We start from the raw sequence: 12,081 nt of genomic DNA, 5'->3' as shown, positions 1-12,081 counted from the left end.
TAAGTTTCTAGACCTAAGAAAATATTTCACCAAAACTTTTAATCATGCAACAAATCCTCAACCAATAATCATATACACATGTTAACAGTACTCCATAAAAATTTCGGACCAAGATCTATTCATTAGCTTGGTCAAAAACTCCAAAATATAACACACTCTCCAGTTTATCGCCCAGAATGACCTTTCTGGGGTCTAAACAACTTTTTACCAATCAAATGATCTCCAAATGGAACAAATAAGATATCCACGTAAACTAGACTCCAAAAGAAACAACTTTCATGAAGGAAACATTGCGAGGAAACACTTACAAAAGCTTCGAAACAGGCATTCAAAAGAGGTACGAAAAACTGTCCGAGAGTGTCTTTTGTGTTCTATGAAGGAAAAGTGTAAAGGAGAGTTGCTTTTTCGTGGGAAGTGGACTGAAGAGCCTCTTACACAAGTTATGGGAAGTGATATGACTGAAGGAATGGTTGAGTGTTGGCCTTTTCTTCTCATAAAAATCAGACCAAGATCTTTTCTCAAGGTGGAGTGTGAGAGTGAAAGAGTGAGGTGGCCCTTTTGCTTTGTCTTTCAAGAACCTTCTAGGCTCTTCTTGTACAGATCTGGCCAGCCAAGTGGGGGTACAAAACTTAGCCATGAAGCAATCCTATGGTGACCAAATTCGTGGGCCTTAAAGGGCCTAAACCGAATGGGCCTAAAATTTGGGGTTTAAAGAGGGTTTGGGTTGCTATCAAGCCCAAATCCAATATCACTTGGCCCAATCAATTTTTCAAGGTTAACAAGGTTGGATAATGATGTTCTAACACAAATTTGAAGGATTAATAGCATGTGGAAGTGATTTAATCAAGTGATTAAATACAATGCTAAAAATCGGATTAGAAAATATTTAGAGGCCAACTTTAGGGTTTTGGGGAAACCGTTTAGGGTTTCGATTTCAACCAAGATTTTGGGCTTTCGATTGGATTCCCACCATTTAGAATTTCACTAGGATTGAAAACCTCTTTGATCTGGCACAATTTGGTTGAGCAGATGAAACAAAGTTTTGCTTAAGCGACATGATCTCACACCTTGATTCCTTCAAATCCAACAAACTTTCCTTGTGGTGCCAAGTGTCTAAAATTATTCACTAAGTGTGGCTAAGATCTTGCCAAGTGTCCAAATAAAACTTCTCTAATCCAATTTGGACATTCCACACTGTGATTTCGAAACACTGCAATTGGTGCGCTTATCGAGGTTACTATTCACTTCGAAAAAGTGAATCATAAAATTAGTACTAAAAATTCCTAAATATTCATATTAACCTTTAGTGAAAATCTTTTACCGAAATTTAACCTCGAAGTGCCCCTAAAAATAATTTCACAATTTCCAACAGACGTTTCGTCCGGAATTATGAAAATAGGATATTGTGCCATAAAATCCTAAATAATCCACTGAGTGTAATGGCGTAGACCATAATGCATTCTGACACTTCTAACCACCTCAAATAAATAAAACTCATATTTCTAGCAGCATAGTGAGTGATAACACTGACTATGTTGACAGACTAAAACCTATGCAATAGGTAGATTCGTAAAAACTTATGGGATTATCACGAGATTCCTAAAGTCAAAAGAAATTCCGCCAATGAATTTCTAGCGGGCTGTTACAGCATACCTCTCCACCAGAACTGTTGCTTCAAATCTCTATACATCTTAATGCTACCTGGGTGAATGGTATTGAGTGAATGGTGAGCCTCTCTTAAGATTACCTCTCTAATTTCCTTAACATTTGGAATGCATATTCTTCCCTTGAATCTTAAGGTGCCATCCTCAGATACTGTAAATTCGGGCCTTCTGTCTTATTGAACTTGTCCTCTGATCTTTACCAAGTCTGAATCATTAGTTTGGACAGCCTTTACTCGATCTATCAACGACGATCCCAAGGTCAAACTACTCAATCAAGCCTGTGTATCCATAACCTTCTCTATCCATGCCCGCTCCATATCTAATAAAATATGCTTCTGTGGGGTATACATAGTATCAAGGGTATCGGAGGATGACTTCCGGCTTAGAGCGTCCACCACTACATTAGCTTTACCCGGATGGTAGTTGATGTTGCAGTCGTAATCTTTCAAAAGTTCTAACCATCTGCATTGTCTCATAATCAAGTCTATCTAAGTAAAGAAATACTTTAGGCTCTTATGGTTTGTATAAATCTCGCACTTCTCCTCATAGAGGTAGTGTGTCCATATCTTCAAGGCGAACACAACTGCTGCAAGCTCTAGATCATGTGTCAGATAATTCTCTTCGTAACTCTTGAGTTGTCGAGAAGCGTAAGCGATAACCTTCCCATGCTACATCAAGACACAACCCAATCCCTCGAGAGAAGCAGCACTGTAAATAACAAATCTTGTATTGCCTGAGAGACCAGTGAGTACAGGTGTTATCACTAGTCTCTTCTTCAGTTCTTGAAAGCTTCTTTCACAGTCTTCTGTCCACAAAAACTTCTCTTTTTTCCTTGTTAGCTTAATCATCGTGGTTGCGATACTGGAGAATCCCTCAACAAACCTCCTATAATATCCTGCAAGACCTAAGAAGCTTCTGACTTCATTCACATTGGTTGCTTTGGCCCATTTCACAACCGCTTCAATTTTCATCGGGTCTACTGAAATTCCTTCTTTTGACATGACATGTCCCAAAAGAATAATCGCTTGCAACCAGAAATCACACTTCTTACATTTCGCGAACAACTGCTCCTTTCTTAATATCTACAACACAACCCTCAAGTGTCCCTCATGATCTGCTTGGCTCTTGGAGTATATGAGAATATCGTCGATAAAAACAACAACAAATTGATCAACATACTCCCTGAACACTCTATTCATCAAGCCCATGAAAGCTGCTAGAGTGTTCGTCAAACCGAATGGCATGACTAAAAACTCATAGTGTCCGTAGCTTGTTCTAAACACCGTCTTCGAAATATCTTCCGGCTTGATCTTAAGTTGGTGGTAACCTAATTGTAAATCAATCTTGGAGAAAACTTGGGCCCCCTATAATTGGTCAAATAAACCATCAATCCTGGGTAGTGGGTACTTGTTTTTTATTGTCACCCGGTTCAGTTCTCGATAGTTAATACAAAGTCGCATAGAACCGTCCTTCTTTTCCACAAACAGGACTAGTGCACCCCATGGTGACACACTAGGGCAAATATAACCTTTCTCCAACAACTCCTACAATTGCTCCTTAAGCTCCTTTAGCTCTACTGGAGTCAAACGGTATGGTGCCTTTGATATAGGTGTCATTCCTGGTAGGATGTCGATTGAAAAATCAACCTCTCGATCCGGAGGCAACCCTAAAAGATCCTCTGGAAACACATCCGGAAATTCTCTGACAATGGGGATATCTTCAAGTTTAGGTCCCTTTGCAGGTGGTGCTACTAGACTAGCTAGGAATCCCAAATATCCTTGTCTTAGTAATCTGGTCGCTTGTAAGGCCGAGATCAAAAGGGGTGGGGCATTTCCTCTCTTTGCGCAAAAACTGAATTCCTCCCTGCCCAGGGTTTGAATACCACTTCTTTTTTAAAACAGTCAACATATGCATGGTTTCGAGACAACCAGTCCATCCCCAAGATTAAATCGAATCCCATCATCTCAAATATTACCAGGTCTGCATGGAGATGTCTCCCACTAATTTCTATGGGACAATTCCTAAGTATGGTATCACAAATTATATGTTCACCGGTAGATGTTGCAACAGATAGTGAACAAACAAGAATCTCTGGTACCCTTTCAGTCAAACAAGCATAGGCACGTGCTATAAAAGAGTGTGTGGCACCCCGATCAAATAAAGCAGTAGTATGACGAGAAAATAATAGAAGGGTACCTATAACCACATCATTAGATGTCTCAGCGTATCTTGGGGTAAGGGCAAAGACTCTGGCTGGTACGGTAGTCCTCTGACCATTCTTTGTAGCTGGAGGTGGTGCGTTCCTTGGGCAGTCTTGAGTCATATGGTTTGGTTGCCCGCATTTGAAGCAAACATTCTGGCCCACTAAAAAGCTTCCTTGATTCCTCTTTCCGCAATTCTGTCAAATCGGATTCGTTGGAATACTCTGAGGTGATTATGGTCGGTAGTTGGGGGCAGGCTTCTTGTATTTATTGGGCTCAGGTAGAGGTTGTTGGCATTTCCTTTGATTGAATAGTTCCACATTTGCCCTCATGTCTTCTTCAATCAAGGTGGCTCGTGTGGCCAAGTTGGTGAAATTACGGATCCTCAGGAGTATCAAGCGACTTCGAATTCTCGGTTGCAAGCCCCGTTCAAACTTTTCACATTTATTTTCCTCATCTAGTACTAGATAACTTGCAAATCGCGATAATGCCATAAACATCACGATGTAGCATTCCACTATCATGGTTCCTTGTACTAGGTCAATAAATTACCTAGCTTTCGCCTCACGGAGTGCTGGGGAAAAATACTGGTCCAAAAATGCCCGTTTGAAACAATCCCAAGTGATGGGTACCCCCTGCCAAGATCAGCTGCAGTAGTTCCCATGTAGAGGTCCACCATTCGTCCGCCTCATCTGCTAGCATATATGATATGAACCCACGGGAACGGAATCCCTTGAACCTACAATCAATTTGAAAACCCCCAAGAACACCACAATCAAGTTAATGGATGGAGAACTTAGACCCGATGAGAACTCGTTTCAAGAACCTAGATTATATTAAAATCTAGACCCGTTGAAGAACCCATCTCAAGAACCCAGATTATAAAGGAGGAACGCCACAAAGGTTGTGATTTACCTTTGATAAGTTCAAAAGTTCAATTAAGAACAAGAGGAGTAAAACTCAACTCAGAATGAATAAATTATCAAATTTCATAAACTTCTTAACATAAGGTAACAAAGAGTATTTAAACTAAAACCTAATTAAAACCCTAGCCAAAATAATGCCCCATCTTCCAAAAATACCCCTGAGTGAACAGTGCCACGGCTACAGTACGACACTACAGTAACTCAGCTACAGTAACCTCTTGAAACCCTAGTTCCCAAAAAGTAACTTTCCAAATAAGCCCCTGGCCAAAATACAAGGCCTTCCCAAAAAATCCTAGTTCATAAGAAATAATAACTTTCTCAATTTGCTCTTGAATAAGTGCCCCCTTTAAGTCCTTCTCATAATAAATATTATTATTCTAAACTAATAAAATAAGTGTTTTAAATGAATTAAACAAGTTGGGCTCTTGCTAGACTTGTCCCAAGTGGATTGTATCGCCTCATTGATCTTCTTGGCTCTTGATCTTGTGATTAACCCATCTGAAACTCGTAAAAGATACTAGGACCACTTTGGTTCCCATCACTTTCACTCTTGCTTTTTAGCTCAATCTCTTTTTCACTTTTTCTTTTTTGATCACTCTCACTTTCACTCTTTATTTTTTGGTCACTCTCATTTTCACTTTTTCTTTTTTGATCACTCTCACTTTTGCTCTTTCTTTTTTGATCACTCTCATTTTCACTATTTGTTTTTTGAGCAACCTCACTTTTCAGTTTCAATTGGTCCCATGGACCTGTGTTGGAGTTAAAGGAACAAGTTTGATTATTTTTCCATCCTTTTCAAAACTGTACATGTTCCTTAACCCATCATGAATCACCTTCCTATCTTACTGCCACAGCTTCCCCAGTAAAATATGGCCAGCATGCATAGGCACTACATCACAAAGCACCATATCCTGGTATTTCCCAATTGAAAAATAAACTAGCACTTGCTTATTTACCTAACCTCCCCATAATCACTCAACCACTACAACTTGTATGGTCTAGGGTATTTCAAGATAGGTAAATTCAATTTCTTCACTAAAGTAGTGCTAGCCAAATTAATACAACTCCTCAAATCAATGATCATACTACATGCCTTGTTGTTGATGTGGCATCTAGTATGAAAAATGTTCTCGCACTGCTGCTCTATATCATCCATCTTATTTTGTGTATTGAGTGCACGCCTAGCAAGAAGAGAATCACCATACTCTTCATTCTCATATCCATTTTCAACACTAGACTCACGTCGCCTCCTATCTCTCCTGCCATGTAGATTTCTAATTACCGCATCTTGATGATCAATCTTATCCCTAACTTCACCCAACACCAAGTTCAACTGCTCAAATTGTTGTTGCATGGCTTGCAACACAAATGATGAGTTATCTGCCATCCCCTTTGGAGATGAGCTACTCCTATGAGACATCATAATGTGCTGCACAAAAAGAATGTTGATGGAAAATATCACACACTCCCTTACGTGTTTACACTCGAATAATGGCACTCCACTTGTGTTTCACTCTTAATTGGCTTTTTATTCGACAATAGTCTCACACTCTCTTGCCTTTTACCTCAAGAGTTTCCCACTCAAGTTCTTTAAGAACTAATTGAACTCAATCAAGACAATACAATCTTGTATTATTCCATCCAGTAATATAGATTCAAGAAACAATGAAGGAATAAAATGACACGAGACTCAATGAATTTATACGAGGGAAAGAGTATTACAAAACAATTTACCAATTAGAAGATGTATTCAGCCCCTATGATGATAAAGCTCAATCAACAAATACTTTCTTTCTCTTTGTTGTAACTATGTAGCAACCTTTGAATATGATACATTTTCTTTTCTTTTTTCTTCTTTTTCTTTTCTTTTCTTTTCTTTTCTTTTCTTTTCTCTAATTCAATCATAAACAACAATATTCAATTGTAAAAATCAATAAATTGAATTCAAACACACAATAATAGACAATGAAATAGAAGAGAATCAATGGAACGACACTCCAAGCAATTGGAAAACTTAGAGATGTAAGAAACCCTAGAATTTTGAAACCCTAGGAGATGCAAATTTTAGCCAAACCAAAAAATCCTAAGAATTTCGGCAGCCTACTTTTTGTTTCAATTTTTTTTTTGCAACCCTAGAACAATGAAGCCTTAGAATCAAAATTAAAGATACAATAATTAAATGATAGAATCAGACCTGATTGGAAACCTTGCTCTGAATATCAAATGATATGAACCCACGGGAACGGAATCCCTTGAACCCATAATCAATTTGAAAACTCACCCAAGAAAGTCAAAATCAAGTCAATAGATGGAGAATCTAGACCCGATGAGAACTCATTTCAAGAACCTAGATTATATTAAAATCTAGACCTGTTGAAGAACCCGTCTCAAGAACCCAGATTTCAAAGGGGGAACGCCACAAAGGTTGTGATTTACCTTTGATAAGTTCAAAAGTTCAATTAAGAACAAGATGAGTAAAACTCAATTCACAATGAATAAATCATCAAATTTCATAAACTTCTTAACATGAAACAACAAAGAGTATTTAAAATAAAACCTAATTAAAACCCTAGCCAAAATAATGCCCCATCTTCTAAAAATACCCCTGAGTGAACAGTGATGCGGCTACAGTACGGCGCTACAGTAACTCGGCTACAGTAACCTCTTGAAACCTTAGTTCCCAAAAAGTAACTTTCCAAATAAGCACTTGGCCAAAATACAAGGCCTTCCCAAGAAACCCTAATTCATAAGAAATAATAACTTTCTCAATTTGCTCTTGAATAAGTGCCCCCTTAAGTCCTTCTCATAATAAATCTTATTATTCTAAAGTAATAAAATAAGTGCTTTAAATGAATTGAACAAGTTGGGCTCTTGCTAGACTTGTCCCAAGTGGATTGTATCGCCTCATTGATCTTCTTGGCTCTTGATCTTGTGATTGACCCATCTGAAACTCGCAAAATATCTTTAAGACTAGGACTACTTTGGTTCCCATCAATATAAGTGACATATTCCACTTTCTGTTCATCCGTACAAAAAAGAGCCTTAAAAATCTTCTCCATTATTTTGATCTAGCTTTTTGCATCCAGTGCTTCTGCCCTGCCGTCAAAAGTCGGAGGATGTTGTTGTGTAAACTGGTTTCGGGTACAACCGACCCTGGGATTCCTCCTCCCAATCCTTGATCATCAGCAAAATACTGGAGAAGTCTAGTAGCAGCAACCACTATCACCTCTGGTTCGTTCGGTGGAGGTTCCGAGGAACCTTTAGGCTGCATATTACGCCTAGTACCTAGTGCCATTAACTAACAACATCATTCATGCAATGAGCAAGTAATAATTCAATCATGAAATCAAGCAAAACATGACAATAAAAATCAAACATAATAGTAAATAACCTCTTTTGACTTTGAGCTCGCCATGAGTCATCCTAGGTATTTCCTATCCTAGAATTCTTTTTTTTAAAAAAAAAAAAAAAAAGAATTCTACAGAATCTCTCGACCTAGGCTCTGATACCAATTGTAACACCCTGTTTCCATAGGATAAAGATGTTATTAACATTCATAACGTAAAACCTGGTAAAGAGATTCATATCTTTAATTACCTCGTTTATTGAAAAACATAAAAAACTGAAATGAACATAATTGTTTCTAAACTAAACATAAATTGGAAGGACATAAATCAATCCTACGAATGACATAAAAGAATTATAGTTCTTGTGTAAATATCACTTATTTCTTCCTAAATCTTTGTACTAGATCTACTCCTGGCCATCCAGCTCTAGTAGATAAAGCCCATGGAAGAGTAATGTTTTTCTGAAAATATAACCAACCCAATAAAATTACTAAAACTGTATAATAAAATTAAGCCCAATTTAAAATACAAGACAATTTAAAATAAGCCCAACACTCTGTTTGTTTTAAAAATACACTTGGTCGTATGGCCTTAGGGCCCGCTATGAACCAAACTGATTTCTCATAAATTAAAACACGCGAGACAACAAAGACATGGTTATGCAAAAACGAGGGACTCACCGAGAGAGGGACTGAGTGTGACGGCGGTTCAGGGTGACTGATCGTGACGTCGGTGCAATTGGGAGGTCCCTATGGTGGTGCGACACTGAGAGAGGGAGGGAGAGAGAGAAAGAGAGAGATGAAATTGAAAACTTAATCACCGAGAGGGAGGAGGGGTGAGTGCGATGGCAGTGGCTTACCTGAGGGAGTGGGTGCGACGGGGCTAGGTTGGCCGGCAGTTTCAGGCACCGTGGGTGGTGCTCCGACGTCCTAGGGTGGTTGGCAGTGGCTAGGCAGAGACCAAGGCTTATGCGAAAGTGTTCATCCTTTAGGTATTTCAGCATGTTTAAAACAAGGGATTTTCGTGGGGTTTATAGAGGATGGGGAGGGGATCGGCGTGAGTCCTCATTAGATATGCTAGGGTTTGAAGTTGGCTACACTTGGAAAATTCCTACGAGGATAAGGATTATGAGAGAATTTTGAAGAGTTGAGTTGTAGTTTCAAACTAGGAAACTAATCTAATATGGAAACTAATTGATAACTATACAGAGGTTTTGATAGGAAAAGAATCATTGTTTTAATATATCAGATAGCATATTTCCTAAAATGATAATAAAAATAATAAAGACAATAAAAATAAATAAATAAATACAAATATAAAATACTAGTTTTAAGCCCTAAATTTGGACCCGTATGTTACATTACACCTCTAAAAAATGACAGTTATGACTTATCTAAATAACCTCTAATATCTCATAAATAAACTTTATATTGTTAGCGATAAAGTCAATAAATAATTACATTCATTCAAAATTACAAACTTAATGATAAGATAAACTCTATCATTTTAGTCACCGAATCCTGTCCAAACTTATCAACTTAGTCACCTAGTCTTAGCCAAACTTTTACATCTACAAACGGCTCCCCTTGCGACTACAGGATGTGGGGCCAGTGCACAACCTTGCACACAGGGTTATGTGTATGAACCAATATGATAAGTAAGATAAGTCAGATAAGCCAATAAAAGTCATGTATGTCATATCATACATATGAACAGTCATGATTTTGAGTTCACAATATGAGTATGTTTACGTTATGATGAGTTTTTTATTAAGTCATTGACTCAAGTTATTTTCTTTTTATGTTTTCAAACCACCCCAGGCCGAAATATTTAGGACAGTGACCTAAATTATGTATAGAGATTTTAAGTTATGAATTTTTATAGTACGAACTTGGTGAAATTTTAATAAATGCTTCCGTGCACTCTCAATTATGATTTTAGTGTTTTAATACAAAATGACTATGTTTACTATTAGGAATCTTTGTACTTGGCGCTTCTTGTAGAATAAAAACAAATATTTTTAAGTCAAGTTCATCAGTAGCACTCCGGCTTCCTTGAGAATTTATAAATGTGCTTTTATTCTTAAACTTTGGGTGCAGGTTGTTACATGCGGTCTTGGTCAAATGATGTGCAAACAGTAGATAGTGGCAATGATACCAAATCAAAGGGAGAGGAGGGAAGTGAGAGTGTGAGAGAGAGGAGGGAAACCGAGTGAAAAGAGAGGGGAAACCGAGAGGGAGGAGGTACTAATGAGGAAGGGGTCTCGACTTAAGCAGTGCGGTGGAAGGGGATGGTTTCCACACCATTTCTAGAGTAGAAGGCCCTTCATAGGTCAAATAGGCTTGGTCCCTGTTGGTGGAGGTGGGCGATTCTCAGGGGCGACAAAGCTCAACCAACGGCCTGACTGCAGTGCAGGCAAGGGTTCGAGCGATGCAAGTTGGTCATGGGGAGAGGGGAAAGACGATGAGGAAGGGAAAGGGAGAATGGGGAAGGGAAATTAGGGGGTACCAAAATGGTGCGTTATTAGCAAATGGGTTTGGCGGTTTTAGAGGGCATGAGCCTTGTTTTTGGATTAGGCCTCATACTAATATCATGTTAAATCATCACTTGTCACATCTATTGAAACTTTTGTGGTAATTAGTGATATAACAATTACATCCACATTGCATTTATATATATTTTCTAATAGATTGAAATAGGAAAAATGGAAGATGAAAGTATAGAAATCAAGAAGTTAATGTAATAAGTACACTGGAAATGAATTCAATCTTCTTATTTAGATGTTTTATGGCTCATTTGTATGGTATTTTATAATTATGTAAATAGTAGTGAAATAGTTTGTGAATTAAAATGATTTCTGAATAATATTGTAATAATTTGTGAATAATGGTGAAATAGTTTGAATTGATGTTTTATGGGAGTTTGGGAAAAGAGAGAAAAGTTGAATAAAAATATTGTAAAGTTAAAAAGTTGTTTGAATATAATTTTAATATTATTTTTGTTTTAAATTTTGAAAAAGAGGTATTGACTTTTGTATTGTGTTTGAAAGTTGAGAAAAGTTGTATTGGTTATTATTTTTAGATAATGATTAGGTAATGATTAGATAAAAATTTTAAAAATTTTAAATTTAAAAATATTTTTTGATTGAATAATATTTGAAAACAAAAAATATGAGAAGTTTTGAGATCATCTCAACTGGTTACCCCAAAGAAAATAAAAGAAAAGAAATGGAAAATTAAATAATAATCTCAGTGGCGCTAGACTTCCTCGCTTCAAGGCTTTTTCCATGTGATTCAATTGATGGGCCTCGTGACCCAATCATTTTTTAGACAATAATGTTCTAATGAAACATTGATCAGGGAACGATTTGATGACCTTTTCCGTCTGAATTTTTTCATGGTTGTCCCAGCCCAAATTCATTTATCATCATGACATTGAAGTTTGAACCCACAATATCATGTAGGGAATAAAAGTAGTGAACTGTCATCATACTAAATTGGGTTCTAATAATAGTTCTTTTTCTACAAATTAATCTTGAAAAAACTCTTACCTCTGTCGCATAATTATTAAATGAAGAAAAGGATTTTGGTTAGATAAACGATAGCGTTTTTAGTAGTTTTTCGAGAGAATTCAACTATACGAGTAATTTCACGTATATTCGTGAAGTGTATAAATGTTGCGTTAAAAATGAGTGAGATCTACTATTAAAAACTTAATTTTTTTTATATGAATCTCATATTTTATTTATTTTTTTCAAAACGATTATGCGATGATTACACAATTCACAATTATAAATATATTTTTTCTATTATAATTATGAATTGATTGACAATATGTTTCAGGATGATGCATGCATGGTCATCTATCTATAGATAGTCAATTTATGTTTTAAAAAGTCCTGCATCTTGTTTTCTAAAACAAGAGAGAAAGGAAAGGGCGGGGC

Source organism: Juglans regia, chromosome 4 (assembly GCF_001411555.2).
Source record: "Juglans regia cultivar Chandler chromosome 4, Walnut 2.0, whole genome shotgun sequence".
NCBI lineage: Eukaryota > Viridiplantae > Streptophyta > Magnoliopsida > Fagales > Juglandaceae > Juglans > Juglans regia.
The sequence above is the reverse complement of the archived record's forward strand: the minus strand, read 5'-3'. Positions refer to the sequence as shown.